The sequence below is a fragment of the Pristiophorus japonicus genome, chromosome 10 (genome assembly GCF_044704955.1).
Source record: "Pristiophorus japonicus isolate sPriJap1 chromosome 10, sPriJap1.hap1, whole genome shotgun sequence".
Lineage (NCBI taxonomy): Eukaryota > Metazoa > Chordata > Chondrichthyes > Pristiophoridae > Pristiophorus > Pristiophorus japonicus.
In genome coordinates this window covers 40,931,401-40,945,657 of record NC_091986.1, presented here as the reverse complement: position 1 = coordinate 40,945,657, position 14,257 = coordinate 40,931,401, and the positions used below count along the sequence as shown (strand labels likewise).

The 14,257-nt window shown below is 41.4% G+C and overlaps 1 protein-coding gene across 1 annotated transcript in view; it reads right to left on the bottom strand.

Moving 5' to 3' along the window:
* mbnl2 (muscleblind-like splicing regulator 2) overlaps nucleotides 1-11,135 on the bottom strand; it is a 218,378-nt gene extending 207,243 nt beyond the window's left edge. Inside the window, exon 1 of the mRNA XM_070891754.1 lies at nucleotides 11,120-11,135. The gene's annotated coding sequence lies outside the window, so the exon portion shown is untranslated. The remainder of the gene's footprint in view (nucleotides 1-11,119) is intronic.
* Between the last annotated feature and the right edge of the window lie 3,122 nt (nucleotides 11,136-14,257).

Genomic DNA, 14,257 nt, shown 5'->3' with positions numbered 1-14,257 from the left:
CAGTCAAAATACATACAAAATCATGAAGTTCCATGCGGAGGCTTTCCATTTGTTGTTTCCCTGCTGCATCACAAAATTTTCGCCTACCTACAATGATTAATTGGTTAATACAATTATATTGACAGCAAGCTTTGTTACCTCCCCTGTGCGCCTTTTATCTGATAAGTTATGTGCCAGTTCATTCTCAGATCTGCGAACTCTTCTCCTCTTGGCCTAACTGCTTTCAACCAGTTGAAATGTTTTTCAATCGTCTTCTGTTTCCCGTAATCTCTTACCACCCCATGTGACCCAGCCTTGGAGTGTATTTTTCCCAACTGTCTGGTTTATACTGTGATAAGATGATCTATCTTCCTGAGAGTTCTAATTTTATCATTTTCCCTGTGTTCGCAGCATGTATTTTTCTTTTTTCTCACAGCCTTGCTTTTGGTTTTTAACTTTACTTAATTAGGTCCCCTTTGATTAACTAGGTTCCCTCTACTTAAAATGTTTTTTTCTACAATCCCCCATTTGGTCAGATGGTACCCCAAATACCCACCCTGACCAATAATTTTCCTTTCCCTAGCTTGATTCGTGTGTCTCCTGTCCCAGTTTCGTTGATCAGGCGATAGAATTGGGACACTCATGACTCATATCAGGTACTCGTGCTGATGTTGTGGCTGCTCCCCCGGCTTCCTCGATCCTTTGTTAATGGCCCGATCCAAGGTTTTTATTCTGCGCCTCTTATATCTGCCTGCACATTCTGCCAGGAGTATCAGTACTACTACTAGCTGCACTATGACCAACACATGGGATATAATTCTAATCCAAGGGTATATGTGCAAATTCAGTCCAAAATTGTAGAACCGAGCATATCACGGTGGTTCAGCCAGTTCTGTGTCAGTGTCCTTTTGTAGTTTTTCAATTTGTTCCTCTAAGACGATGTATTTAAATTGTTGTTCAAACACACTCCTTTCCAGTGTCAACTGCTCTTCACTCAACTTAGGTATCGGTTTTCCTTGTGGCTCCTCAAAACCTTTATAACTCTCTTTTATCGTATCTACCACTGTTCCGTTGACGGTTTCTTACTCCAGCTCGGGGTATATTGTACATCCTTTTATGTTGATTTCATGTTTAGGCTTCAGACAGAAGTTAGGGCGTCCAATGGGGCATGTTATTTCCCTTCCCACAGTCAGGTTAATGGTTTTAGTGCTGACGCACCACCGTTCGTCTCTTTGTGATGCTGCTGTGGTTTCATAGTCCAACACCTATGGTGTGATGCTTAGGACGTATCCCTTCGCTTGGCCATATCCACAGTCATCCTCGCCCTCCTGAAATGACTCTCGGCATAACACAACCTGGTTATTCTTATAACAATCCGTTATACTCACACCCTTGGTCTTATTCCCATTTTTAATAGCATACTGATGCAGCATGTGGTACCTTACTCGTGTTTGGTTTCTTATTTCCCCTATGTTTGTAACCTTATGGAATGTTTACTACGAACCCTATTATGTTCTGGTGGCCAGTGATGCATCTATTCTCAGTGGCTATTCCTCCGAACCTGACAGGCTTGGTTAGGATTTTTATCCAGTGTCCAAGTTTTAAAAACATCGTAAGTTATCCGGTCCGGGACCTCCCCATTCTGTAACTGTTCTAAATTATGGTCCACGGAGGCCAGCATCCATGCTCGATGCCCAGCACATACGGTGGCCGCACTTGTCTTAGCGGTTCGGTTGTTCAATATTGATGGTCCTTGCATGATCTCTCAAGGTGTGGGCTACCTGCAGTATCTCCCATTCAGACCCATCCTCTAGTTGGGCCTGCAGCTCGTTGTTATCATCTCCTCTTTCTAACAGCTCTTTTAGGGTACGGGTTAAAGTACTGACTTACCCCTCCAAGGCCTGAAGGTCTATTGTGTTGACTGTTGAGACCCCGGCTGCATAGCCCGCACCTACCATTTTTAATATGCCCCTCTTTCTCCTCGTCTTTCGGGTCACCACAAATTTCATGGTGTTAGATTCTGGCCCTTTCAAGGCTCATAGTGTCAGATTCTTATATAGTGCCACCATACTGTGCCCAGAGAAACTGAGGATAGTTATATCCGTCAGGTTTCGAAATACTGTAATCACCCGCTGTCGCACCCCGAAGTAGTTTCTGTCTTTTGTTCGTTTCATCACCAATCCCCCCCCCGAGCCTCCCCCGGTTATATCTGGGCATACCAGGGGTTCCGGTGGGGGGGCAATAGTAACAGGGGCTGTGGTAGTTGGTGGGGCAGTGGTGGTGGGTTTACCTTGGGGAACAACCTCCCAGCACCACTCACCACTGGCCCCACTTGTGCATTTGGAGGGCGGGCATAACTTCTGCTCATCCTGACCTTGCTGAGGTACTTTTGAGAATTGATGAACTGTGGCGCGCACTTTATCTGCACCCCTTCCTTCGGGTGCATTGTTTTTGCCTCTTCTCCCTCCTCCCCCAGGCTACATGACATACTGCGGTCTCATTTACCCAAATTGTCAATGTTGTATAAGCCCATCCCCCCAGGTGTTTCAAGCCCTTTGTATACCGTTTTAGGTACATCATTCCGACACTGCACTTTAAGTCTACTGTTGTTTCAACCATCACCATCAGCTTTCCAGCATCACAATCAACGTCACCCGAATCCGTGTAATACACGCCTTGCTGTCCCTCAGTCGGTTGTCCCTGTGTTATGGTAGCTTCTCCCAGGCTGGTGAGGATTGAGGTGCCTGTCAGGATCTTTGCAACGAGCCACATTTATCCTGTTGAGAGACTACAGCCTGGCGTCCCAGGATTCAATTAGATTCTTATAATTTCTATTTTATTATGCACATGTGTCACCACTGATTACCACCTCATATGGTCCGCTCCACCTAGGTACGAATCCTGGTTTATCTGCCACTTCCTTAACCATTACCTTAGCCCCCACCTCGGGGATTATAGCTGAGGTATTTGTCCCATCGTCTTCGTCTTCCTCTCTCTGTCTTTCTCGGACCTCCTGTCGCATACCTTTCAACTGCTCACTCAGTTCCATCACATACTTCCTGATTCTATCTTGTAATGGTCCTAATTCGGCCCCTTCTGTCACTATTCCTCCTGGTAACCTCATTGCACGTCCGGTCATTAATTCATACGGGGTTGATCCCATGGTCCGGTTTGGGGTAGCGCGCAACATCATTAATATTGTGGGTAGTAATTCTGGCCAGGATTGTCTGGTTTCCTGTATTCAAAAACAAGTGATAGTTTATAAACTATCTCAACATACAAGTGCTCGCAATTCAAGTTTTCGCAAATCATTTCCAAGGCTACTTCCATATCTTATCTCGTCTCCCCCAATGGCATTTCTGTCTTTCATCAGAGAAAATGGCATTTTTAGATTGTTTCCAGACTTTTTAGTTTTCTTTCTTTTTTTTTAAAGAGATCAGATTTTCCAAATTTGCATACACTTGAACTGTAGGTTGGCATCATTGGTTAGTCCCCACATTCAACATTTTATTTTGTGAGTCCTTTTGATGAAAAACATTCTTTCAATAGATCTCTGTCAAATCAACACACACAAAAAAATCTCAAACACCAAAATAGTTTTAAAGAGGCTAAATTTTAAATGTATCTCAGTATTTTGTTGTGACTTTTCTTAACCAGTAGTACTTGAAACCTTCACAACAAAATTAACTCTTTACTAATTGCTGCTCCCCTTTTGTAGTATTTGTATTTATTTTTGAATTAAAAATATCAAATATGCTAATACTTTTTTTTAAATATTGGAATTCTCATTTATGCTTATAGTTTAAACTTATTATGTCTAAGTGATTCACAGATCACAGAATGCAAAGTACTTGTTTTATAATTATGTGCCTAACTTCTGTTTTAGAAGCTGAACATTAAAAAAACTCCAATCCAAGTAGGAATAGCATAAGTAGAAAATCTTTTGCTCTGTAATTTGAAGATATAGTTTGTGATACAGCACCTCATAAATTACATCTTTTTAAGCTTCAGCTTCTGACATAGTGGTTGAGGTAAAGTTACACTGATGTGTACTTTTATTATTTCTATTAAAAGGGTTTCCAAACCCAAGATTTTCCAATACAACCAAAATGTTTATCAAGAGGAATCACCTGAAATATCTCAAAATTCCAAATTCAAATACTGTACTGCCAATCTTTTACTTAAAACTCTTTTTACTGAGCTAGAAGCTTTCACGTCATTTAACATAAGATTTTACACAAAGGAAAATGGGGGCGTAACTTCCCCCAGCCCGTAGCCTCGAGAAATCCAAGCAGGCTTTTTTTTAAAGGCATCCACACTCCCTTCTTTCTTTATCTCATTCCTAGACTAAATTTATCCGCACCTGCGTTTCTAACTTAAAATGTAATTCAATTCTAGGTTGACACTTTCTTAAAACTTCCCACATCTAGGACAACACTACAAAGGGTTAAAAACGTTCAACTCTCTGTCTGAAAAAGTGTGTGGAGCTAAAACAAACAGACAGCTACACCATTTTTCTTTTGAAAATAAAAACAGGCTTTCAGACAAATGAAAAATTCATTAACTCCCACCAACTTTTCATTCAACAAAGCTTATTTTCTTTTCTTTCCTGGTTCCCTTGTTTTTCTTGTCAGTCTCTGTCCCAACCGTCCGGTGGGCGTCATTGTAGGCACTGACTTAATACCATTAATCCTGCTTTGGCTGTTTTCTTATTTTTCTGTTTCTCCCACCATAATTTCTGTTTGGCCGGCTCTATTTTAGGATCCCACCCGTCATTTAACTTATTAATCGGTTTCACTGTATCAGATATCATCTGTCCCTCTGCTTGGTTTCCCTTAAACCCAGAGTCTACAGCCCCATTGATATTTTCCTATCGATTTAAACTGTATTCTTAGATACTGATTGTCCCTCCCGAGAGTCTACTATCCCATCGATACCTTATAATCTCACATTTGGGCACATCTACCCCTTCACAGGATTCTGTGAACTGTCTCCAAGCCTTTGGACACCTCTAACGTCCGGATGGACTAACAATACTGATTGCCTACCTGATCTGTTCCCTAAACCTAGAGTCTGCAACCACTACTGGTTTCTCGTTTTGACTTATATAGTGACGGATGTACAACACATTTAAATTACCCCCAAGCTTTTTGCACCATTACAGACTTTTCACAGATTCAGGTACCCCGGGCAACAGACATGTTTTGTAACAGGTTACATCGGATTATGAGTGGTAGTTTAAATATACTCACTCGTGATGCTTCTGTAAATGCCTGCCTGTCAGTTTCCCATAGGTACCCTGCTCACAGCACCAATTGATGTGGAGTATTACAAAAATACTCGACACAAGTCTGTTTTGGAGAGAAGAATCGTTTATTAAGTACTCGATCGAGGGAGAGACAGCTTCTACATCAGTTCAGTAACTCGGTGACCCAAACCAGCTGTTCTCTCTGAACAATCATCGGGTTACTGTTTTTATACAGTCAAAATACATACAAAATCATGAAGTTCCGCGCAGAGGCTTTCCATTTGTTGTTTCCCTGCTGCATCACAAAATTTTTGCCTACCTACTATGATTAATTGGTTAATACAATTATATTGACAGCAAGCTTTGTTACCTCCCCTGTGCGTCTTTTATCTGATAAGTTATGTGCCAGCTCATTCTCAGATCTGCGAACTCTTCTCCTCTTGGCCTAACTGCTTTCAACCAGTTGAGATGTTTTTCAATCGTCTTCTGTTTCCCGTAATCTCTTACCACCCCATGTGACCTAGCCTTGGAGTGTATTTTTCCCAACTGTCTGGTTTATACTGTGATAAGATGATCTGTCTTCCTGATAGTTCTAATTTTATCATTTTCCCTGTGTTCGTAGCATGTATTTTTCTTTTTCTCACAGCTTGCTTTTGGTTTTTAACTATACTTAATTAGGTCTCCTTTGGTTAATTAGGTTCCCTCTACTTAAAAAAAAATTTTCCACAGAAAATTACAACAAATGATAAAGAAATAATGAGAATTTAGTTAAAAAAATCTAAGAAGTTGACTGGGGGAAAGTGGGGTTTTAATTCACTTTAGTCATTAGAGACCATGGGCTGAGAAATTACTTGGAGTTGTTCGCACTCCACCTCCATTATTGCTCTGGAGATGCGGTGGAAATCCCGATTATATGGGTAAAAGGGGCTAGGTAATGCCGACAGCAACTCCGAGGAATTTCCCAGCTAATTTATCCAAAGCATTAGTACAAATATAGCATATTGAGCGCTGCCATTAAATCCTGCCCCGCCTTCAAAAAAACGATGTTCGTCCAACCTTGATGTACAAGGTAATCAGATTTTTCTAGCATAACAAAAATATAAAAGTTGTACAATTTGCAAATTTTGCTACATTACAATTTATAAAGCTTTATGGTGACCTCAGTTGTTGAGTATATTCAAGACAGAGATCGATAGATTTTTGGATATTAAGGGCATCAAGTGATAGGTGGAGTTGAGATAAAAGATCTGCCATGATCTTTTTGAATGGCGGAGCAGGCTCGAAGGACCGAGTGGCCTACTCCCGGTCCTCTGCTGTATGTTTTTGTGACCCCTGGTGGTGGTAAGGCAGTATTGGGCACTTTTCAACTTCCAACTGCATTTTGTAAATGTTTATTATGGAGCTGTCTATCAAAAACCATGTGCAACCATTTGCTAAGAATGTACTGAATGCTACTGTTCGAGACGCTGAATGCATACATTTCATCTCTTGTCCTGTACCGCTAAAAACTTTGCCATATCATCCTCGTTTGAAAGATTTTTTTTCCGTTGTACTTGAATTTGCTAGTTTACCCGAAAATCAGCAGTACTGTTCAGCGTACACTGTCTGATGTTACTAGCTTCAGAAGACATTTTAGAAATTTATTTGTTTATAGGATGTAGGGGTTGATGCCATTTATTGCCCTCAAGAAGGTGGTGGTGAGCCACCATCTTGAACTGCTGCAATCCCTGTGGTGAAGGTACTCCCACAGTGCTGACAGCAGTTTGGTACAACTAAGTGGCTTGCTGGGCCATTTCAGAGGGCAGTTAAGGGTCAACCACATTGCTGTGGATCTGGTGTCACATATAGGCCAGACTGGGTAAGGATGGCAGGTTCCCTTCCCTAAAGGACATTGGAGAACCAGTTGGGCTTTTACAACAATCTGGTAGTTTCATGGTTACCATTACTGATATTAGCTTTTTAATTTCAGATGTATTTAATTAACTGTATTTAAATGGTGGGATTTGAACTCATGTCTCTGGATTACTAGTCCAGTAACATAACCATTATGCTACTGTATCCCTTACAGAGAGAGGTCAGTGGAGCTGAATACTGGGTACCAGACTTGCGAAAGAACTGAACAGGGTAGTTTTGGACTGGCCAAAGTTTAGTTGGAGGAAGCTGTGACCCCTGTATGGATTGGATATTGGACAGGTGATTAGACAACAAAGCAACAGTTGTGCTATGGAGATAAGGCTGGGTGTCATCAGCTTATATAAACACAATCTGATCCAATGTTTGTGGCTAATGTCACTGGAGAGTTAGCATGTGGATGAGGAAAAGAAGGTGGCCAAGAATGGATCCATGGGATATGCTAGAGGTGACCATTTCAGATTAACACCTTTATACTTTTCACTTCCACTTTTGTTTATTCCCAGCAATCTCCCAACCACCTTTACATCTGTGTTTCTGCAATCTTTTTCCAAGATTCCTTTCCAATGAGGTCTGCTGTTTATCCACTTCCTGTTTCTGAGATCCTCTTGCATTCTGTACATCTCCAATAAGGCCTGCCTTTTCTTTGTCTGAAACCAATCTTCTGTCTTCCTTGTGTCTCTGAGATGCTTTTTCATTCTTCAATTAGGGGTTAGGGGGTGTTTCTCAGCTCCCCTTCCGCTATCCTCCATGTCGCTGAAATCCAATATCCCCAGCCCTCCCTATTCCAAAAATCCTCCTCTACCCCTTCTGCACCTGAGATTCCCTTGCCATCTCTCTCCCCATTCGGTCTCTCTCCCACTTTTTGGAGATCTCAATTCTAAGCTTTCAAGTTTGTACACCCTAGTTTTGGAAGGGAATTATCTAAAAATTGATCTGAATTTATTTGTGAATGTGTTATAGTAAAGTCTAAGCAATTTTATTTAATCAGCTATAAATATGATTATTAAAGCAAACTGAAATGATGTGAAAACTGCTCCTGAGTTATGTTAATTATTCCTGTTGTTTTCATTTGGTGCAATGTGAATAAGCAGCAGAGGATTTTAATCCACAAAAAAGCTAGTGATGTTTTGGCACAAAAGCAGTTTACACATGAGTTTCCTTGCTTAAAAAGGGGAACTATGCCGTAGTTACACCGAGAAATTATGAGGAAATTCCGAATCTTCAACAAGAGAGCTCTGCATTGCTTGCCTAGGCTGGGCAGTTACAGTTCTCGCCAGGCAGGAACCAAGCAATGTAAACAGGGTTCTGCTTGGCTGGAACCCAGACTGCAGTGCAAAAATCCAATCTTGCAGTCCATTATGTCAGGCTATGATATACAACGTATGCTATTAACCAAAGGATTAAGGCAACTAATGAATATGACTTAATGACTATAAATAGGTGTGAAGGAAGACGGAAAGGCAACCAATAACAAAGTAATGGCTTGTTTTCTACAGTGTGTTCTTGAAGCAACGGACTGATGTAACATCGCCTTGAAATGCAATTCTTCAAAGCTGCAAGCCAGCATTTTCTGACAAGTGTTATGCACCCATAGCCATTACATTACATTCATCAGCTCATTTCTTTGGTCTATATCACAGTCTCCCATAATGGATTGTCAGATTGGAAATCATTAATTGAATTATCTTGAAAAGAGAAAGCTGAGGGTGACCTAATAGAGGTCTTTAAAATTATAAAAGGTTTTGATATAGAGTAGTCACAGTTTCCACTTGTGAGGAAGAGCAAAATGAAAGGCCAGCAATATAAGATAGTCGCCAAGAAATCCAATAGAGAACTCAAAATAAACTTTTTTACCGGAGAGTGGTGAGAATCTAGAACTTGCTACCACAGGAGGTGGTTGAAGCGAATAGTATAGATGTATTTAAGGGAAAGCTAGAGAAGCATATAAGGGAGACAGGAATAGAGGGTTATGCTGATAGAGTCAGATGAAGAAGGATGGGAGGAGGCTCGAGTGGAGCATAACCGCTGGCATGGATTGGTTGGGCCAAATGGCCTGTTTATGTGTTGTATATCCTATGTAATCTATGTATATGTGGCATCTCGCTAAATAATTTAGCAATTTCACCTTAAATTGTCTGGTTAGCCCTCTCTTTTTATGTTCTTGAAATATGAAATCTCATTTTAATCTGAACAAAATATGTGATATGTGAAAACCTATCCAAAGACAGTGGGGCCAAAATTCAGCCTCAAAAAAGGCCTCTTACCGCCAGAAAGCAGCGGCCATGCGGTGGAGTCCAGTGGCCGCCGATTTGGAGTCCAATAGGCGCCGCCAGCAAAATTCACCTTGATGGGTTTTCCGGCAGTCCCCACTTCTGGTCTGCTGCTGCGAACCTGTCCTAACTACATAATCAAAACGCGCACTGCCGATCTCCCGCACCTCCATCCAAATTCACATAAAAAAATCCATGGGCTGCCGAGCAATGCCACCAACAGCTTTTTCTGTCGGTGCACCTTGCTTTCAGTGTATGGGACATGGCCGCGCAGCAACCCTTCAAGGGGAGGCCGCCATTTTTTTTTTTGCCGGCCGACTTCCAGAGCGGCCGGACAATTATATCCCCGGGTTCGGCCAGGCCGCCAACAGGCAGCCTGGCACCACCTCTTGGGCTCCAGACCGTTGGCCCGGCCGAAACCCTCCCTGGTGGCCCATTGGGCCTAACTAGAATCTGAGCTCGCAGTGGCTCTCTCCTTTAAGTGAAAGAGAGAGACGCGGTGACGCACACGCGTCATGATGTCATCACCGCTCCGCTGATGATTGACAGCAGCGGAGACTCCGTCCCACCTCCACTTCCACCTGTCTAGTGGTTGATCTTCTGCTTACTGCCCCATTATGACCGACTTTCGGTTTGCCTGAAAAAAAACAACAAAGCTGAATTTCGCGAAAGAGGCCATCTCGTTTGATGCGGCAGTAAAAACACTTCAGAAGCAGTAGATGCGACCCGTTTCGGACGGACCTGAATTTCACCCACATTACCTCTAAATATATAGTTGAACGTCCTACTAATTCACTACCCAACAATGCTAAAACGTGCAGATAGAAAATACAAATGTCACTCCTACTCCTGACGTCCTCTACCTTGATGAGTATAAAATAATTCACACATCCTACCCACACCAAGCTTACAAGTACGAATCATACAATTCCAATGTCCAGCACATCTTATTAAGCAGAAATATCTATGCATCACAAGAAAATTATGGAACATTCAGCCCATCTTAATTCTTCAACCCATCTTAACTCATCTATTCAGATAGAAACAGATCTTCTCTCCATAGCAACATCCAATTGTTTCTAAATGATTGCAGGATTTTTACCTGCACTACTCTATCTGGAAGCATAGTCCATGTATTGATCACTCTTCGAGTGAAGAATAATTTCCTTGTATCAGTTCTAAATTTATCTTTTACCAGTGTGAAGCAATGACCCTTGTCCTATTCTAACAATTTAAATGAAAGTAAGATTCCGAATTAACTTTTTCCATTTCTGTAACTGTCTTGTAAACCGCTATAAGATGGCCTTGCGGACCTTTCCAGGCTTAAATAGATTTTTATTACTTTAAAATATAATTGTGATAAGCTTCGACTGATAAATAATAGCATCCATAAAAGTCTGTCTGACAGCACTAGCAACCATTACAAGGGAAAGGAGAAATATTTGTCTGCAATTATATGCTACAAGAAGGTAAGGCGCAAAGAAATGTGTTGTAAATGACATAGCATTGGATTTCTCAGTAACCTTGAACTTCAAACCATCAAAGTGAATACAAAAGCAGTCTGCACAGAAAAGACTATACATGTGAATGTAGATAAAAGCAAAAAGCTTTGCACATGAAAATAATGAACCACTAGGAGGATTTACATTGCCAGCTATCTGAGAGGATTAATTTATTACTATTACTTAAAAAAAAATGCAATAATTACCACGGTGATGCAAAGAGACTTATCCTCTTCCTTGTAATGGAAGTCACAAAGCTTGCAACGCTGCTGAACCACTGCATAGAAGTAGCTTGGCGCTGTATCAAATGTGAAATCCCCAGAGATATTTGCTATGCTTGCCAGTCTGTGTAAAACATCATAACTATTCAGGTCACAGATTCACATTCATTCCCATTCCTGCTCTTCGGGAAAAATTACGCATCCTCCATCATCCTTGGGTGGCTTTCTAAAAAGACAGAGAAATAAGGTTGCATGCGTGCATGACCTGAAAATACAAGATGCAGAAACTGATGGGGATGCAAGCTGCTGCCTGGAGAAAGTTGCAGCAGACTATTAAGATCCACAGCTTGAAAAACTGAAAACTCACCCAGATAAAATGTGAACCGTTCCTACTAATTTGCTTCCATTCCAGAACAATGCGAACTTTTCTAAGCATTTGGCAGATGAAATGTGGAATTTGAGTTATATGGATGCTATTATTTATCATTCAAAGCTTATCACAATTATATATAATGCTATTTAATGGTGTAAAGTCTTCGTACTGTGTTGCTTATGACTGTTGTATTCACCTTTTGCAGCAACGTGCAGATTTTTCTTTAACTATAAGGAAAACACATGATCCTTCCCCGCCCCTCCACCCCCCCCAAATGCCATCCTATTTTCCCCACTGAGGGGGCAGTGTCATTAATTTAAGTGCAAATTAACGATGGCTAAGATTCCTCTGGTGGCAATCCTACCAATCCCATGGGGATTGCATGCATGGTACCCTCCAGTGCTAACCCCGGCGGAGCTTGCAGTGCCAGTGAGATGACACATTCTGTTCAAAAAATATATTAATTCATGGGATGTGGGCATCGCTGGCGAGGTCAGCATTTATTGCCCACCCCTAGTTGCCCTCAATAAGGTGTTGATGATCTGCCTTCTTGAACCGTGCTGTTAGGGAGGGAGTTCCAGGATTTTGACCCAGCGATGATGCAGGAACGGCGATATGTGTCCAAATTAGGGTGGTGTGTGTGACTTGGAGGTGATTGTGTTCCCATGCATCTGCTGCCCTTGTCCTTCGAGGTGGTAGGTAGGTGGGTGCAAGCGCCACTATGGGTTAATCTTTTGCTTCTGCCTGCCCCATATGGCTGGAAAGTCTGGCCTTCATCTGCTACATTGTTTGCCCAGGACTGCTCCAAAACCGTCATTCTCCTACCATGTAAGGAAGTTAAAAAAAAAACACAATTTCTTTGAGGAGGTCCAGACCGATTCCTGAACCTGGACATCATTGGTGGGGTCCATATTTGCCCATCTGGAAGCCAGTACTCCTGAACTCACTTGAAATACTGACCTCCACAGATACACTAGGTCCTGACTGAGTCAGGCACTCAGGTACTGGTGCAGGGGGCCCCCACTCAGAGTTGACCCTCTTTTCCCCCCACCCCCTCCCTTCCTGCCGATATTTGCCTTGTGAGGGGTGGACTGAGGTTCCACTCCTTGCAGGTCAAATCTGAAACTCCCAGAAATGTCAGAGACCTGGAAGTTTGTAAGAACTCTGGATTTAGAATCCTGACAAATATATCTGTCAAAGAATCAGACTAATCCTTAACCTTCGTCTTAGCTCTTCACTAAGTAACCACCTGGGTTTTACCACCCAACTTGTGCACAGGAGTGAGTGATGTCTAACTTGGCTCACCAAACTGTCTTACATCATCCAGTTCAGATTTAATTTAGTGTCTATATCAATTCCAATTAGGATACAGACACAAGTTTTCTCCAACAACTATTTATCAAATTCAAAATCATGATTAACACTACTTATACTTAAACATTGACTGTACAAATAATTATTCGATACAAACAGTTGCAGATGGGGATCAGCTAGCAATTTGAATAACAATTAATTAAAATATAGAATTACTTAACAAAAATAATAAGAGTGTATCACTGTAATTTAGCATTAGCTGCATTGCTGATTATTAAATCTGTGTATTAGATTGATATAAATAGATGAGATTAATTTAGGATTAAACTCCTTAAATAGTTGATAAATTAACAGCATTAGATAACCAGTCTATTGAATAGATTATACTTCATGTGCTGGTGGTTAGCAATGTTTCCAGAGCTTATACGACCTTGTCCTTGTGAGCTACATGGTTGAGCTGATTGCTTGCCTTTCCCTGGGACAATGGTCTTTGGATCTGGAATGTTGAGCCTTTTTCTATAGTGTTATCCATTCCTCCTGGATCCAGAGCCCTGCCTGCATAATATATGCTGCAGATGAATTTTTTCTATGATATGCTTGTTCAAGTTTCTGAAGTATATTTTCAGCAAATAATTCACGGTCCCTTACCATTAACCTCATTATTGCCAAGTAATTATTACAGTGGTTATGTGCATGCTTTTTCAATAGGATTGTGTTTGTACATGGAGGCCATTGTCAGCTCTGAAAGAAAAAAATATTGGAAAGAACTGCAATGCCAAGTAACAGTATTTTGACTTCCTGCATCATTACTGAATTGGTGTTAATAGCTGACTATTCAGCAATCAGTGCAATTAATTATTTACTGCTTAACACATTCATTCTTGGGATGTGGGCACTGCTGGCAAGACCGGCATTTATTGGCAATCCCCAATTGCCCTTGATACAACTAAGTGGCTTGCTAGGCCACTTCCGAGGGCAGTTATGAGTCAACCATGTTGGTGTGGGACTGGAGTCACATTTGACTAGACCGGGTAAGGACGGCAGATTTCCTTCCTTAAATGACATTAGTGAACCAGCTGGATTTTTACAACAATCCGACAGCTTCATGGTCACTTTTACAGGTTTCAAAAAAATTCTCAACTGAGTTTGAACTCGGGTCCCCTGAATCACTAGTCCAGTAACATAACCACTGCACTACCCATGTATCTGAAGCCAAAGTGAATAAAAGTGCACAACATATGCTTAAATGTTTACTGTTTTAGGTGTAAAACTATAGTTCATTCTATTTGCTTTGTTAATTGCTGCGCTGCGGTTGGGCGTTGAGTCTACTAGGACCCTTACCAGGACTCCTAGATCTCTTTCAACTTCATCCTTAGCTATTTCTATACCTTTTGTTCTGGCCATTTACATATTTTGTCCAATTCATTTGCTGAGCT